The following is a 13,976-nucleotide window of genomic DNA, read 5'->3' as shown; positions in this document are numbered from 1 at the left end:
ATTTGCATGTGTCAACTAAATATAAAGAGTAAGCATGAGGGTGCAGGCTTGTGATTTCAGAACTTGCAAGTTTAAGTCTGAGAGACTTTTAGTTTTAGGTCAGTGTGTGCTACATAGGGAAACCATGTCACTAGAAGCCACCACCAGTGATAATAAAATATTTCTTAATTTCACTTAATGGAAATAGATATTAAATAGTGTGTGAATAAAGGAAGGTGGAAAATAGCATTGCTTTGTTGTAAAACTTGGTAGTGGATTAAAAATTTAAAAAGACTTTTTCTGATGTAGTTTAAAGAGCAGGTTAAATTGGTGGCAGGTGATAATAGCATTTGAGTTCTTAGCCAAACAAAATAGGAAATGTGCTACTTCCCAAGAAAACAAAAGACATCAAAACCTCTCCTCTTGCACAGAAAGAGAGGCTCACACAAACACTGAGTGGCCATTTCCCTGAAAAGTGGCTTTCAAAGTAGAGGCCTGACATTTTCATTGTGTCTGCAGCATGAACTAGAAATGAGATTACTGGGCATAAAAACCAAGTCTTAGGTTCACAAAGCTGGCTTTTGTGTTCAAACACAGTAAAAATATAGAAAACTTGCCTATATTTTGTATTTGAAGAGTCTTTGTATTTGAAGACACCTCCATCCATACATAAATAGTCAAACTTGGGTAGCGAAGTCATAACAGCTCCTTGCTGCTTGTTTTTCACACCCCTCCCCACATTTGTCTCCAGGTCCCCCTTTTGAAATCTCCCCTCATTTGTATTCATAGTTAAGTATGCTTGAGAAGATCGATAGAATACAAATAGACTTTTGACAGACCTCAACTAATGTTATCACAGCATTTTGTTTCCCCTTTTCTGATTGCTGTCTCTGTATATGCAGGGCCTGTATACACAGGGTCTGTGTTCACCGGGTCTGTGTACGCGGGGTCTGTGTACGCGGGGTCTGTGTACGCGGGGCCTGTGTACACGGGGTCTGTATACGGGGGTCTGTATAGGCGGGGTGGGGTCTGTATACGCGGGGTCTGTGTACGTGGGGTCTAGTCAAGACTCCAGAGCTATATAGGCATAACTCTTTTCCTCCAAAGACATTGTCCCATAGTTTTTTATTTACTTTAAATTCTCCCACAACAATACTATATATACATTGTCTATTATCTTTGTTGAATTCTTGGATGAATCCAACGAATGTATGTATGAAAAAAATACAGAACTATTTCCTAAATTCTGCTTAATGTTTCCCTACAGTACACAGATTTTTATATACTCTCTTAAAGGCAATGCTAGTTAGTAATCACAGAAAAAGCACCCAATTAAAATAATTTTGTGATATTACTTCACAAGTAATTGTGAATCATTTCTTTTCTGGATGCTCAGAGTTCATTCAGCTCATAACTGTATTACTGGATCATTTATGAACTCAAACTACATTTTTTAATGTAAAGCCAAGTATCATGCCCAGCTGAACTTTTAAAGAATTGTCCATAAAATCTGGTACCCACCCCTATTACCTTTGACCATACCACCTTTTTATGTCTACAATTTCCCTTAGCTTTATTGTCAAGTATAGCAAGGACAATGATGTTTCTTTTCAGTAAAACATTTTCTATATATACATTTGAATTAACCACATTTCAGTTTTTGAGAATCAAAACTTATATATACCTTTCCCACCTCCTCTCCCCCAACTCTCCCTGCCCCACTTAACACCTACCGTTCTCAACTTCATGTCTTTTTTATATTTGTAACCCACTAAATCCAATTACTCCTGCCCATAAATGGATGGGTGCCTGCAAAGCTACCAGTGGCTACACTAAGGAAAAAGATTTCCCCTCCCAGGAGCTAGCAACTGCCAATAGCTCCACCCAACAAAGGAAATAAATTGCCATCTATGTGGAATTTGGGCTGGTTGGATCTGGAGAGTGTAGCCCTCGTTCAAATAGCGCAGCCGGTGTGAGCTCATGAGTGTAATTGCCAAGTCATGTCCAGAAGACAAGATGGGATTTCACAGATAACCTCTAGGCGGCTGCTTCAGACATTCTCATTAGCTAATCTACTAGATTTTATTTCTTTTTTTATCTTATATAATTGCAATTATCCTAATGAGCTCATTGTTTTGCTGTCTGCTTCCTGAGACTTCAGGCAAAGGACAGAGTCTTCCTTGATACAAAGCACTTCTTCTCAGTCCATGCTGACTGTTAGACCAAACCCTCTTGTCTCCTACTGAGACACCTCTCTTTCAAGGAGACTTCCATGGTAGCTGCGGTCACTGCTCATCTTTCTTCCCAATAAGTCCTTGCTTAGAATACTCGGTTTTGAATTGGCATATATTATTTTTTCAGGCTATTTCAGATATGTATATTTCTTCATTTCATGGTGAGCCAAGCTCAGAGACTATCCCCTCCCCCTCTCCTCCATCTCTCTTCCCACCTTTTCCTACTGTCCTCCTTATTTGAATTAATATGCAAAGACATAGAAGTAGGTTGTGACCTCAGCATTGAAAGATAATAAATTTCAAGGGGAGAATTAAAATTTTCCTTGTGATGATCACACTCTATAAAGATTCTCTTAGATTTCATTATAATATTATACTTCCAGAGTAAAAAATAATATATATCCTTTTCACTAAGCAGTAACATTCCACTCCCATATGAGACAATATTTTTCAAACCCATGCTTGATAAAGATGTAGTAGAATGTTTTAATAAGTACTATTATTTAATGGGACATTTTGAAATACTACATTTTTTCAATATTTTGTATTTGGCACCATAGCAACCATCTTTGTAGATATGTAATTTGGCATGTACTGGGTTAAATTTTGGTTAGTCATAGTTGTTAATAAAGTATTTGTTAAAACTGTTACCTAAAGCAGTTGGACAGATAGCTCGGTAGTTAAAAACACCAGAGGCCCCAGGTTCAACTCCCAGCACCCACATGGTAGTCACAAGTCCAGTTCCAGGGAATCTGACTCCCTCTTCTGGCCTCTGTACACATGTGGTATAAAGACATATATTCAGGCAAACATATAAAATAATTAAAATCTTAAAAAAATTAAAAATTATTACTTACATACTATTCTGAGAGTACCATGACCCTGTACTGTGCCAATGATCAGAAATGTAAGACAGTTTAGCTATCTAAATTAAAATGTTCCTGACCAATGGGTATCTTACCATCCACATATATTATATTTGTTAACACTTTCCTAATAACTAATGAATTGAATAGAATTATTTTAGAATAATTTGGGATGCGCTGGTTCCTTGAATATTGTTTATATTGAGAATGATTCTGCTGTTTTAACCTTCAGTACTCTCACAGCTGTGAATTAGAAAATATTATTCTTTATAGGAAAGAAATAAGCATTTTTCAATAAGATAGTTAACTGCAGAGGGCTTTAGTTATTAGCTGTCTTTATCATCCAACTGACATTATTTTATAAGCAATTTTTTGGCTAGTGTAGTTATAACACAATATTTTATGTTAAAATACTTTTTCTGCCAAATTCATTAGATGAGTTTGACCTGCTTTCAAAATTGTGTGGCATTTGGCATATATGAATGTATGTAGCATATGTAACTTTATTACATAACCATGTAGTACAATGTAAAATTGCCCAGACCACAGAAACGCCGCCATTCCCTTCCCAGGTAATCTCCTATGCGTATCATGTTTTTCTACATCTCAGACCCTCCTTTATGACGTATGTTCTCCTGAGGCATATTCTTCCTAACAGATATCGTAAGTTCATGCCTTCCTTCTGTCTGTAGTGTGCCTGTCTCTCAGGTGTGTCTGATCTGTCTGTCCCTGCTGTATTAATGGCTAGCATAGGAAACATGATATAGGAAAGGAATGAGGGATAATTGTTATAGAGATTTTTAAAGGAGTTTTATGAGGGAAGAAATTACTTCGCTGACTTCAATGAACCTAAAATACAATTCTAAACCACACGCAGATATTATCAAACTCTATTCGCAAGCTGCTTACATTTATGGGATGTTTGCTTATTTTGTTTAAGGTTGCTTTCAATCTACTGACTGCTTTCTGTAAATGATTGCTACAACACACACACACACACACACACACACACACACACACACGTCTGAGTCAGGGGCATGACCATATGATCAAAGCTATGCATTTCTTAGTCTGTAAAGCGGATGACACAGGCAATCCAAGGGACAGCAAGCTTGGTTACATTGTTCTCTTAAACGCAAGTTAAACTTCAACAGACTAAGTACACAGCAGAATAGAAGGTTGGGTACATAGTCTCAAATGATCTCAAGGCATACTATTAACTTGACTGCAAGGCCCAGCAAATGTTCAGTCATTTCGGGGACAAGAGATATTTTTCTCAGGAAATTTATCACACACACACAAAAATCCCACCCCTAGCTGAGAAGCCATGAGGATCTGGGAGAGGAAAAGTCAGTTTGTTTGTGTTTATTCTTAAATATTGTGAACTCTGATAGGCCGGGTAAACACGCCACAACAGACACCAAACCCAAGTCTAACTGGGCAATATACACCAGAGACAAAGGGGAATGAGGACATTAAAAAAAGTTACCTCCAAGTTGGGTGAGAAGGGATGGGAGGGACAGCAGCAGTGGTAAAGGGAGGGGTTGAGGGGTGAATAGGTTCAAAATACACCCAGTGTGTGACATTCTCTTACAGTTAATAAACGTTACAACAGAATATGCTGTACAGGGATGATGTATGAGGAATGGTATTGAGGTTGGGAGAGAGCAAGCCCCAAGTTGCCAAAATTGCATAACCTGAGTCAGTGGGCAGCCGCACCATTCCTGTGAGACTTGGGTTCCTTTCTTGACTTAAGAGATTTTCTACTAACATCTTCAGATTTCATTAATTTGTAACATTGCTAGTTCTGTCTTACACATCCAAAATATTTTCTACCATTTTTTATGGTATGTTATAGAATTCTGTAGCACTCTTAACATTGCTTAGAAACAGTGGTTTTGTGTGACGATTGTGGAGTTTTCATCTCATCGGGATCCTTTTCGACTTGAGTGGGCACATGAAGTTCAGGACTATTGTGGCAAGACAATGGACCATTAGGGAAAGTCTCTCTTGACAGACTGCACTCTGTGATTGCATCTCATCCTCCTTTCCCTAGGCTAATTTCTTCCTTATATGTCTGCCTTCTCTCCTCAGCCCCAACCAGATTTAATTTCAATTAAAAAAAAAAAAAAAAAAGGTTCTCTGTGAGAAAGCAAAATAATCTTTCTATGCTGACCAGATGAGGGGTTTTGCTTCTGTGTGGGCCCACGGTGGAGGTGGTGAGGTGGGCAGGACACAGAGCGTGGTGGGGGCCCACGGTGGAGGTGGGGAGGTGGGCAGGACACAGAGCATGGCCCTCTGACTCTTCTTGGAAGGACGTCAGTCCCTCCGCAGGTGTCTAGGTACTTGGCCGCTTTCTTAAGGGCATCGCGGTCGCTTACTGTTGTCGTTCCGTTTTCTGTGCTAACGTCTGCATTTCACTCTGTTTCAGAGTGTCTTTCACCTTCTCAGTGGCAATGATCCTGCACTCCCTGTCACACCGGACCGCTGCAGTTCTGTGCTGTCTGTTACACAACTGCTCTGTTTGCCGTTCGCTGAAGTCAAAGACCCCAGGAAGAACAACGATCGCACAACACAGTGAGGTACTTTTCGGTCGTTCAGCTGCGAGTAGGCAAACTTGACACTAATCTTACTCTCTCTGGCAGATCTGAAGTTCACATAGCAGTGACGGTCTGACTAAGAGGTTTTGAGGTTAATGTTTAAGTCACTTACTAAGCAAGGCACGAACACAGGTGCCCTGCCCACTGATAAGAATGAGCAAGCTCGCAAGCTCCCACCACCAGCTGGCTCTGCGTCTTCTGGATCTGGGTCTGTAGCAGTCTTTGGCTCCCTGGCTCATCTCTTCCCTCTCTCCCAGGGGGTGGTGTGCTTTTGGCAAGGAGGAGAGGACACCACAGATTTAGAGAGTTATTCCACTCAGAGAAATGAAAGAAAAATTGGCGGACATAGGGAAAAAAGCGTCAGAAACTGCAATAAGTAGGGAAAATCTGGAAGATCCAAGGAAAGGTTTTGTTCTTTATTCTTTATATAAGTGAGTACGATATTAAACTAAGTATAATTTTATCAAATGCAATCCGATATATCAATAGTTTAGCTATTTTGATAAGATGGAATTTGCACAGTGTGTAAAGCCAGGTGTGCTGACTTATACCTATAAATACCAGAATTTGGGTGGCAGAAATGAGGATTGCCCAAGTCCCACGGCAGTCCCAGCTATAGGGAGATAAAGGCAATAAAGACGAAATGTTGAAATAGTTAAGAAGCTCACACCTTACCAGTGTGGGTCATAATTTCCTGGGGCCTTACTCTTGTGAAAATGCTTAGAATAAACTGTTTGTGGATTATAGCTATGTACAATAAACAAAGGATAATGTCTATTTGTTTTTTTTAAACAAGGTATATTGTGTTAAACAAGATGAAAAACTCAGAAATGACTGTGATCTGTTTGAGTTAGTTCTGGAATGTTTAAGTCTCAGTGTCCTAATTTAACAAGGTGACATGCTTGATATTACAAGCCTCTTGGTTTCTCTCTCTCTCTCTCTCTCTCTCTCTCACACACACACACACACACACACATACACACAATTTGCTATATGCATATATATGTGTGTGTGTGTGTGTCTGTGTGTGTGCGTGTATGTATATATACCAAAACCTCTTCATTTTAAAAACTTTTCTTCAACTCTACTAACTCATAGCAAAATTATATCACTTTAATAGAAAATGTTTAGTGAGTATCTGAAGTATGCAAGGCACCTCTTTAGAATATCTGTCCACATGCTCATCCTCTATCTCGGCAGTGAGGTATGGGGAACACTTGCTGAACTTTAGACTTCATAGAACGAGGTTCAGAGAACTTATATGTCTTGCTGATCCCTGAGACTTAGTAGTAGATACACGTGTGCCAAACTTCAAATCACTTGCTTTTTTTCTATGTTGCTTTTTACTGTTTTGTGAATAGTTTTGAACGTTTTGGGAATGTGATTCTGCTAAAATAAATCCCTCATTCCCAACCCTCCAACTCTTTCTATACCTCGTATCAAAGATACAACCAAAGATACAACCAAAGATACAACCAAAGATCCCAACCAAAGATAACAGTTTTAATCCAGTGAGTTGAATTTTTGCCAGCAGTACATGTGTGGGTGTAGAGCCATCCATTGGCACACAGGCAATTTACAGGGCTGCCTCCCTTAAGCAAATGCATTCCTCTTTCCTCAAGAACCACCAATTGCCTTTAGCACCTCAGCTATGGGTGAGACTTCACAAGTCCCGCCCATACTCATGCTGGAACTTTGGATGGTCTGGTCTTTCATTGTGAAGAACAAAGAACTTAAGAATGTAATGATTCTTGAAATCTACTTACTACAGGTAATATATGTAATAATCCTGCCTTAGGACAGAAGAGTGGTCTATCAGAATGAGCAAACCCATTCAACCCTGTTGCTCCCACGCAGTGGGCCAATGTGCCTGGTCTATTGCTACAAGCTCACAGAGGTGGGGTGGGTGGACTACTTGAAAACTTCCAAGAAGCGTTGTAAAAGGAATGGTGGGCTGCGTCCCACCACCCAGCTCCCGGATAGCTTTACCTGAAATAATTACACGGAAACTGTATTCTTTTAAACACTGCTTGGCCCATTATCTGTAGCCTCTTATTGGCTAACTCTTACATATTGATCTAACTCATTTCTAATAATCTGTGTAGCACCACGAGGTTGTGGCTTACTGGGAAGATTCTAACCCACCTCCATCTTGGAGAGGAGAGCCGTGGCATCTGCCTGCCTCTGCTTCCTTTCTCACACAATTCTGTTCTGTCTTCCCCACCTACCTATGTTCTGACCTATCAGGCCAGGCAGTTTTTTTATTAATTAACCAATGAAAGCAACAGACAGATAGAAGACTCTCCTACATCAAAGCTTGCTCTTGTCTGGTATCTGTCGGACTGTTTCAAATAGGAGCTCAGGGCGTTTTCTGTTCCAGATAATGTTAAATCTAGAGGATATCGTTAGCTCTACAACGCTAGTTGAGCTTCCAAGGTTAAGACGATGGAAAGGAACTGCAGATAACAATGGAACAGGAGGGAAGAGGAGCAGGACCCTGTCAGGCACAGAGGTTTGTGAAGTTGGACAGGGCCCAGTTAGCACACCCACATCACTGATAACTCTGTGATACTTCAGAAATGAACCTCGAAGACTTCGGTGTCAAATTGTCTGTGTTCTTTTCCTCAAATGGATAGTGAGCTGTGAGGACACGACTGATTATGAAGGATTTGAACACAACTCTAATAGAAATGAGTTGTCGGGGATGTAGAGATGACCCAGCAGTTAAGAACTCTGGCTGCTCTTGTGCTATATTCTAAACTCAAATCTACTGTTGAAAATGTATTTTAATTGAAATTCAAAACTTATGGCGTTATTTTTTTCCATATTAACCTGCAGGTCATGATGTCTTAAAAGTTATAAAGTTGGTGATTTTAGATGGAACTATATATTTAAGCATTTGATATGTGACTCAATGTCTTGGAAAAAGTCCCAAACTAATCATAAATACAAAGTGTGAAGGCAGGTGGAGACACAAACGCAATAGGAACATATACACTAAAATCTAAAATCCTAAACTTTCTTTGGGTCCCCATAAGGTTATCAGAGCCCCCAATCAGCAGGAAGTAGCCCAGAAACTATGCCCAAAATCCAAAAAAATGGATTATGGATGTTTGCCTTTGTTTAGTGTGTTGGTTACAAGTTGTTATGGATAATGTTCAGGGAAAAAGCCACACAAAGAAAATTAGATTCAAGGTTCTTGTTTTGAAGAGAAAAAAAAAGGATACAGATATGATAGGATAAAAGGATAGATTATTGAATCTACTCTGAGAAGACAAATGGAGGATAAAGATATGATAAGATAAAAAGGCGGATTATTGAATCTGCTTTTAAAAAGCAACTACTAGTTTTAAATGCTTTATATTGGATTGGACTTTTGCATATTGTGTACAAATTTTGTATATTGATATAAATTTGAGGTTAATTTTGTTAAAACATGTTGTACATATACTTCTAATCTTGTTCAAGGTATTGTACCTAAACATCTCATTTAACATGGTAATGTAAATCTCTAGTCCTTGAAAATTATTGTTACCAACTGTTTAGGATAATAAGGAAAAGCAGGCTAGTAATTGGTCACCTAATATAATTGAACTTGTAGTCACATTAAATATGTTTTCAAGATCAAACGAAGATATATTTGAGAAAGACATGTCATCTTCAAGCACTTCAGAGATCTATAGGATATGGCATTGAAAATGTTTTAATAACATAGGTTCTTTTTTATGACAAGGAGACATGTCTTTTCCTGGCAGCACCAATCTACTTCAAGAAGATAATGGAAATCGAAGAAACTACACATCGAGTTTACTTTCTTTGTGGCAAAAGTATTGCACTGGGAAAAAAAATTCCCTTGCCTTGACTGCTGACAGTGCGCTGTCCTAATTGGACAAGCAGAATACCAAAGAAAGTGATCACCAAACATTGTCAAGACAAGGAGGGACAGCTCTTTGGAATACCCTGCTTCACAGAAAAGTCCATCAGATATGCTAGGTCTGTAGGCCCCAATGTTGCTGAGGAACTCTGGATGAATGTCCAGGTAACCAGCTGTATCTATTATTACTAACATTTGTTTTGGAAGTCACTTGCTTTCACTTCCTGCTTACTCAATTAATATTATTTCCTTCTTGGGTCTCTGAGGAAGTTGAAGACAAGATATTTAGAGTTACAGTTTTCCTTGTTTACCTGACACAGAAAGCAAGTTATGATAGGAAGTAAATTAGGCACAAGACTTTGGACTCACCAAGATAGGATAGATACAAAGTATTTTCTCTGAACTTATCAAATACAAATGGACTAGACATTGGTGATGTATTTATTGCCTGAATATATTGTATATAGTTATTGTACTTATTGTATATAGTTTTTCTTATATTGGTTATAAACTTCTTTTTATTTTAGATTAAAAAGGGGAAATGAAATGGTATTTTATTTGTATTTTAATAAATAAAACTTGCCTGAAGATCAGAAATGAAAATAACCACACAGGTCAGCCTTACAGACCAGGCAGTGGTAACACATAGCCCAGTAGCCATATTAGCTTGCCATAGAAACCAGGTGGTGCATGCTTTTAATCTCAATGGTGCACACCTTTCATCCCAGCCCTAGAGAGGATTATAAAATGGAAAGAGACAGCTCTCACCCTCAGTCTCATTCTGAGATTGCTGGAGACAGGATTGTCATTTTCAGACTGAGGTTTAGGTAAGAGTCAGTGGCTGTTTCACTTTTCTGACCTTCAGGATGAACCCCAATATCAGTCTCTGAGATTTATTAATCATGCCTCAAAACTGAATCTTGCTAGAAACGTCAAACTGTCTTATAAAGTAGTTAGTATCATTTATTTAATCAACAGTATAAAATCTCAATAGCTTCTCTACAAATTTTCATGGAAATAATTGCAATTTTCTTTGTGATCTACTATGAGTGAAATTTTCAGCTTTTCAATTGACATCAGAAGACCTTTTTTAAATTGTGCAATGTTAACAGAATATTCCAGAAACACTGCTTTTTATTCTTTGTGCTAAATCATCCAAACACAATTATACCTTCTTTGTCAGGTTTTTCTTACATTCTTAATGGTTTTTCTTTTACTTTAAAGCCATGGTGTCAGGCACACATAAAATTCATGAACAATAGCACATTTGGTATATTGTGCCTTATAGTAATATATAAAACTGTCACATTGAGTTTATTTTATCTGACTGGAAAATGCGTGTATTTTGAAATCACTAGGAAGTATTCTTTTTAGTAAGAAATTTGTCTGGGACATTGTTTTAAATCTTTAGTCTTGATCCTTTTGGCTTCATAGTATTTTACAGAAGTGCCTTGCACAGTATTAATGGTGCAAGTATTAAATATACTTATTTAATATTAAATGCAAGTATTAAAATACAATTTTAATATTTGCATTTATGTTACTATCTGCACAATTTGAATGTATAATTAGTACTGTATTAGTGTATTGAGACTCCCCGAGCCTCTCCTTTGTGCTTGTTTACATATATTCTAATATTTTCTTTTATATATTCTTTATATTCCTTTAATTACTGACTTTAGTTAGATTTTTTTTCAGTTTGGAAAGTCTATATCAAATCTTTATTTTCTAGTAGTTATAATTAGGTTTTTATTTGTTTGTGAAGGTCTAATTTCTGTAGTAATTAATTTCAGATACCTTGCATATACAACTTAATCTCTAATCTGTTTGGAAAACATACTTACCAAAACAGTGCTCATTTCTGTCAAAATGCCTGGTCACACTGTTGTGATTTCTGTAGCCATAAACTAATTATGACGCCTCCAAAGTTTCACATAACTAAAAACACACAGGATTTGCTGTTCTCTGCCTCTACTATTTGAGTTTGAATAATTTGTAGATTTTTTTTCCCGTATGTTATTGTGTGTTCACTCCCTTACATTTTTGAGTATTAACCCATTCCAGGACATCTCAGAATTGGTTGGGTATCATGTTTCCAAATGGCTTTTGTTGTGAGTATAGCTAAATAAAAGCAGTAATTCTTATTAAGGCCTTTCTTAGTGCATGCATGCATGCTTGCATGTGTGCCTGCATGTGCACATGTGTGTGTGTGTGTGTGTGTGTGTGTGTGTGTGTGTGTGTGTGTATGTGTGTCTGTGTGTGTTTCAGGATGGGGAAAAAACCTAGAAGATTATCCTTATTTAACTGTCAAAGAAGCTTGCCTGAAATAGTTTTTTTAGATTCTGGTGGATTTCAGACTTCTGAGTCAGAAGCAAAACATGTTACTCTTCTTCTTTTATATTTATATTTTATTTTATGTGTGTGAGTGATTTTGCCTACATATATGTATGTGCACCACATGTGCTCCTGGTGCCCACAGAGGTTAAGAGAAAGTGTTGGGTCCCCTGGAACTGAAGCTACAGATTAAGAACCACCATGCCATCAACTGGGAACAGAACCCTATGGGTACTCTGTAAAAGCAACCAGGATTCTTAACTGCTAAGTCAAGTCTTCAGAACAAACCTGCTATTCTTCATAGTTCCATGAACACCCTTCACATAAGGACATTTGAATTAGCTTTCTGACCTCAGGTCTTGTGATGAACAAGTGGGTCCCGGTGAACATCATGCATAAAATTCACTCTCAGACTCCAGCAGCCTGCATCTTCTATGGATGGGTAAGGGTCCGAGGAAATGCTAAAGGAAGACCCCAGACTCAAACAGTATGAAAAAACAAAGAAAATTTATTACCATCATGCAGGTGCCGAGCACCTGTACAAAATGGCGCTGTCTCTGAGAGGAGCGAGCAGGCTCCTTTGAATTACAGCTAAGAGGATTTCACAGATGGTTAGGTCACTGCAAACAGAATTGGTTAGGCAAGCATCAGTTACTCTAGTCTACTTTTAATTGTCTGAGCTTCAGTTTTACCATTTTTGGGCATACTTGAGCAAGTTTGGGCAAGTCTGAACGTGACTCAGAAGGGGCGGGGGTGCAGGATTTACCCGTGAGACACTGTGGGGCTTACTCAGACCTTGTATGAGCTCTGTCCCTCATCCCAGAATGTAAGGGTGTGGTTGATAAATGTCCCTTTGTTAGGATAGAAACCTATTTTGCCACTCTTAGAGAAGTGAAACCTAAATTCAGTTATAAAAGTGGGAAGATTTAAACCCATCAGTAAGAATGGAAGAAAACCCATCGTTGGAAGGACAGGTACTGGCATACGACAACCCAAGACCAGGTTTTCAGCACAGAGGAAATTTATTTCCCCAGAGAAGAGGGCAGCACTACGAGACAGAGACATGAGATAGAGGATAAGGGAGAAGGGGATGTGGCATTTGTTCTGGAGGGACAAAGAACCGCATCTGGATAGAGAGGAGACAAATGTGCTCTGTAGACAGATGTGGTTTATCAAGATAAAGGGGGAAACCCCATGTCACAAATAGGTGTTTAATTTTGATTGGGCAGGTTAGTTTGGAAAGCTACTGATTGTTGGATGTCAATACTTTGATAGGCAAAACTTGGTAGTCAGCCTCAGAGGGAGGAAGTAGCCAAATGAAGGAATAGACTTTGGTGGCTGGCTTTAGAAAAGGGATCTAATGACTTCTAAGCAAGGCAGAGAGGACAGGGAAGAACAAGGCCACCGGAGCCATGTTCATGGTGCTTGGGCCTGTGAAAGCCCTTCATTAATGACGTTTCTATATTATTTCATGCAAACCTGTCTTTGAACAGGACGGAGATATTGCTTGTACAATGTAAAAATTCTTGTTTTAAACACACCTTAGGAATGACTTTCCGAATCCACTGTAACATACAAATTACAGTCAGCTGTCACACTCTTCTTCACATGAAAATGGCTGATCAAGCTGAGGGCCAGCAAGTCCTGACAACCGTGGGCATCGGTGTCAAAGGGCATGTTCCTCTAAACTGGATAGACAAGGCGACAGGGAATCACACTTTTCCAGGAACAGAATAGGAAACAGTTGAAGAGACCAAGAATAAGAATATGGAAATGTAGATTCCAGAAATAGGGATGTAGAAATAAAAAATAAATATAAAGTTGTAAGCCTCGGAAAATGATGAGAGACTGTCAGCAGTTTTCTCAGTAGTTTAAGGATTAACTGTTAACAGTGGGTTACTTTCCTTTATAACCAAGAGCTCTGTCTGCAAGGCTGAAGCGGCTCTCTGCAAACTGAGGGTCAGCTTTTAGATACACCCGGCCACTCGTGGCCAACATCTGATGTGGGCTGAGTTATCCTTTAAATGACGAGATGTACTGACTTTTTGGTTGTGCATTGCCCCATACCCTTCCTTGCTACGCAAAACTG

This window comes from Myodes glareolus, chromosome 22 (genome assembly GCF_982192425.1).
Source record: "Myodes glareolus chromosome 22, mMyoGla1.1, whole genome shotgun sequence".
In the NCBI taxonomy this organism is placed as follows: Eukaryota; Metazoa; Chordata; class Mammalia; order Rodentia; family Cricetidae; genus Myodes; species Myodes glareolus.
This window is presented reverse-complemented; position numbering follows the sequence as displayed.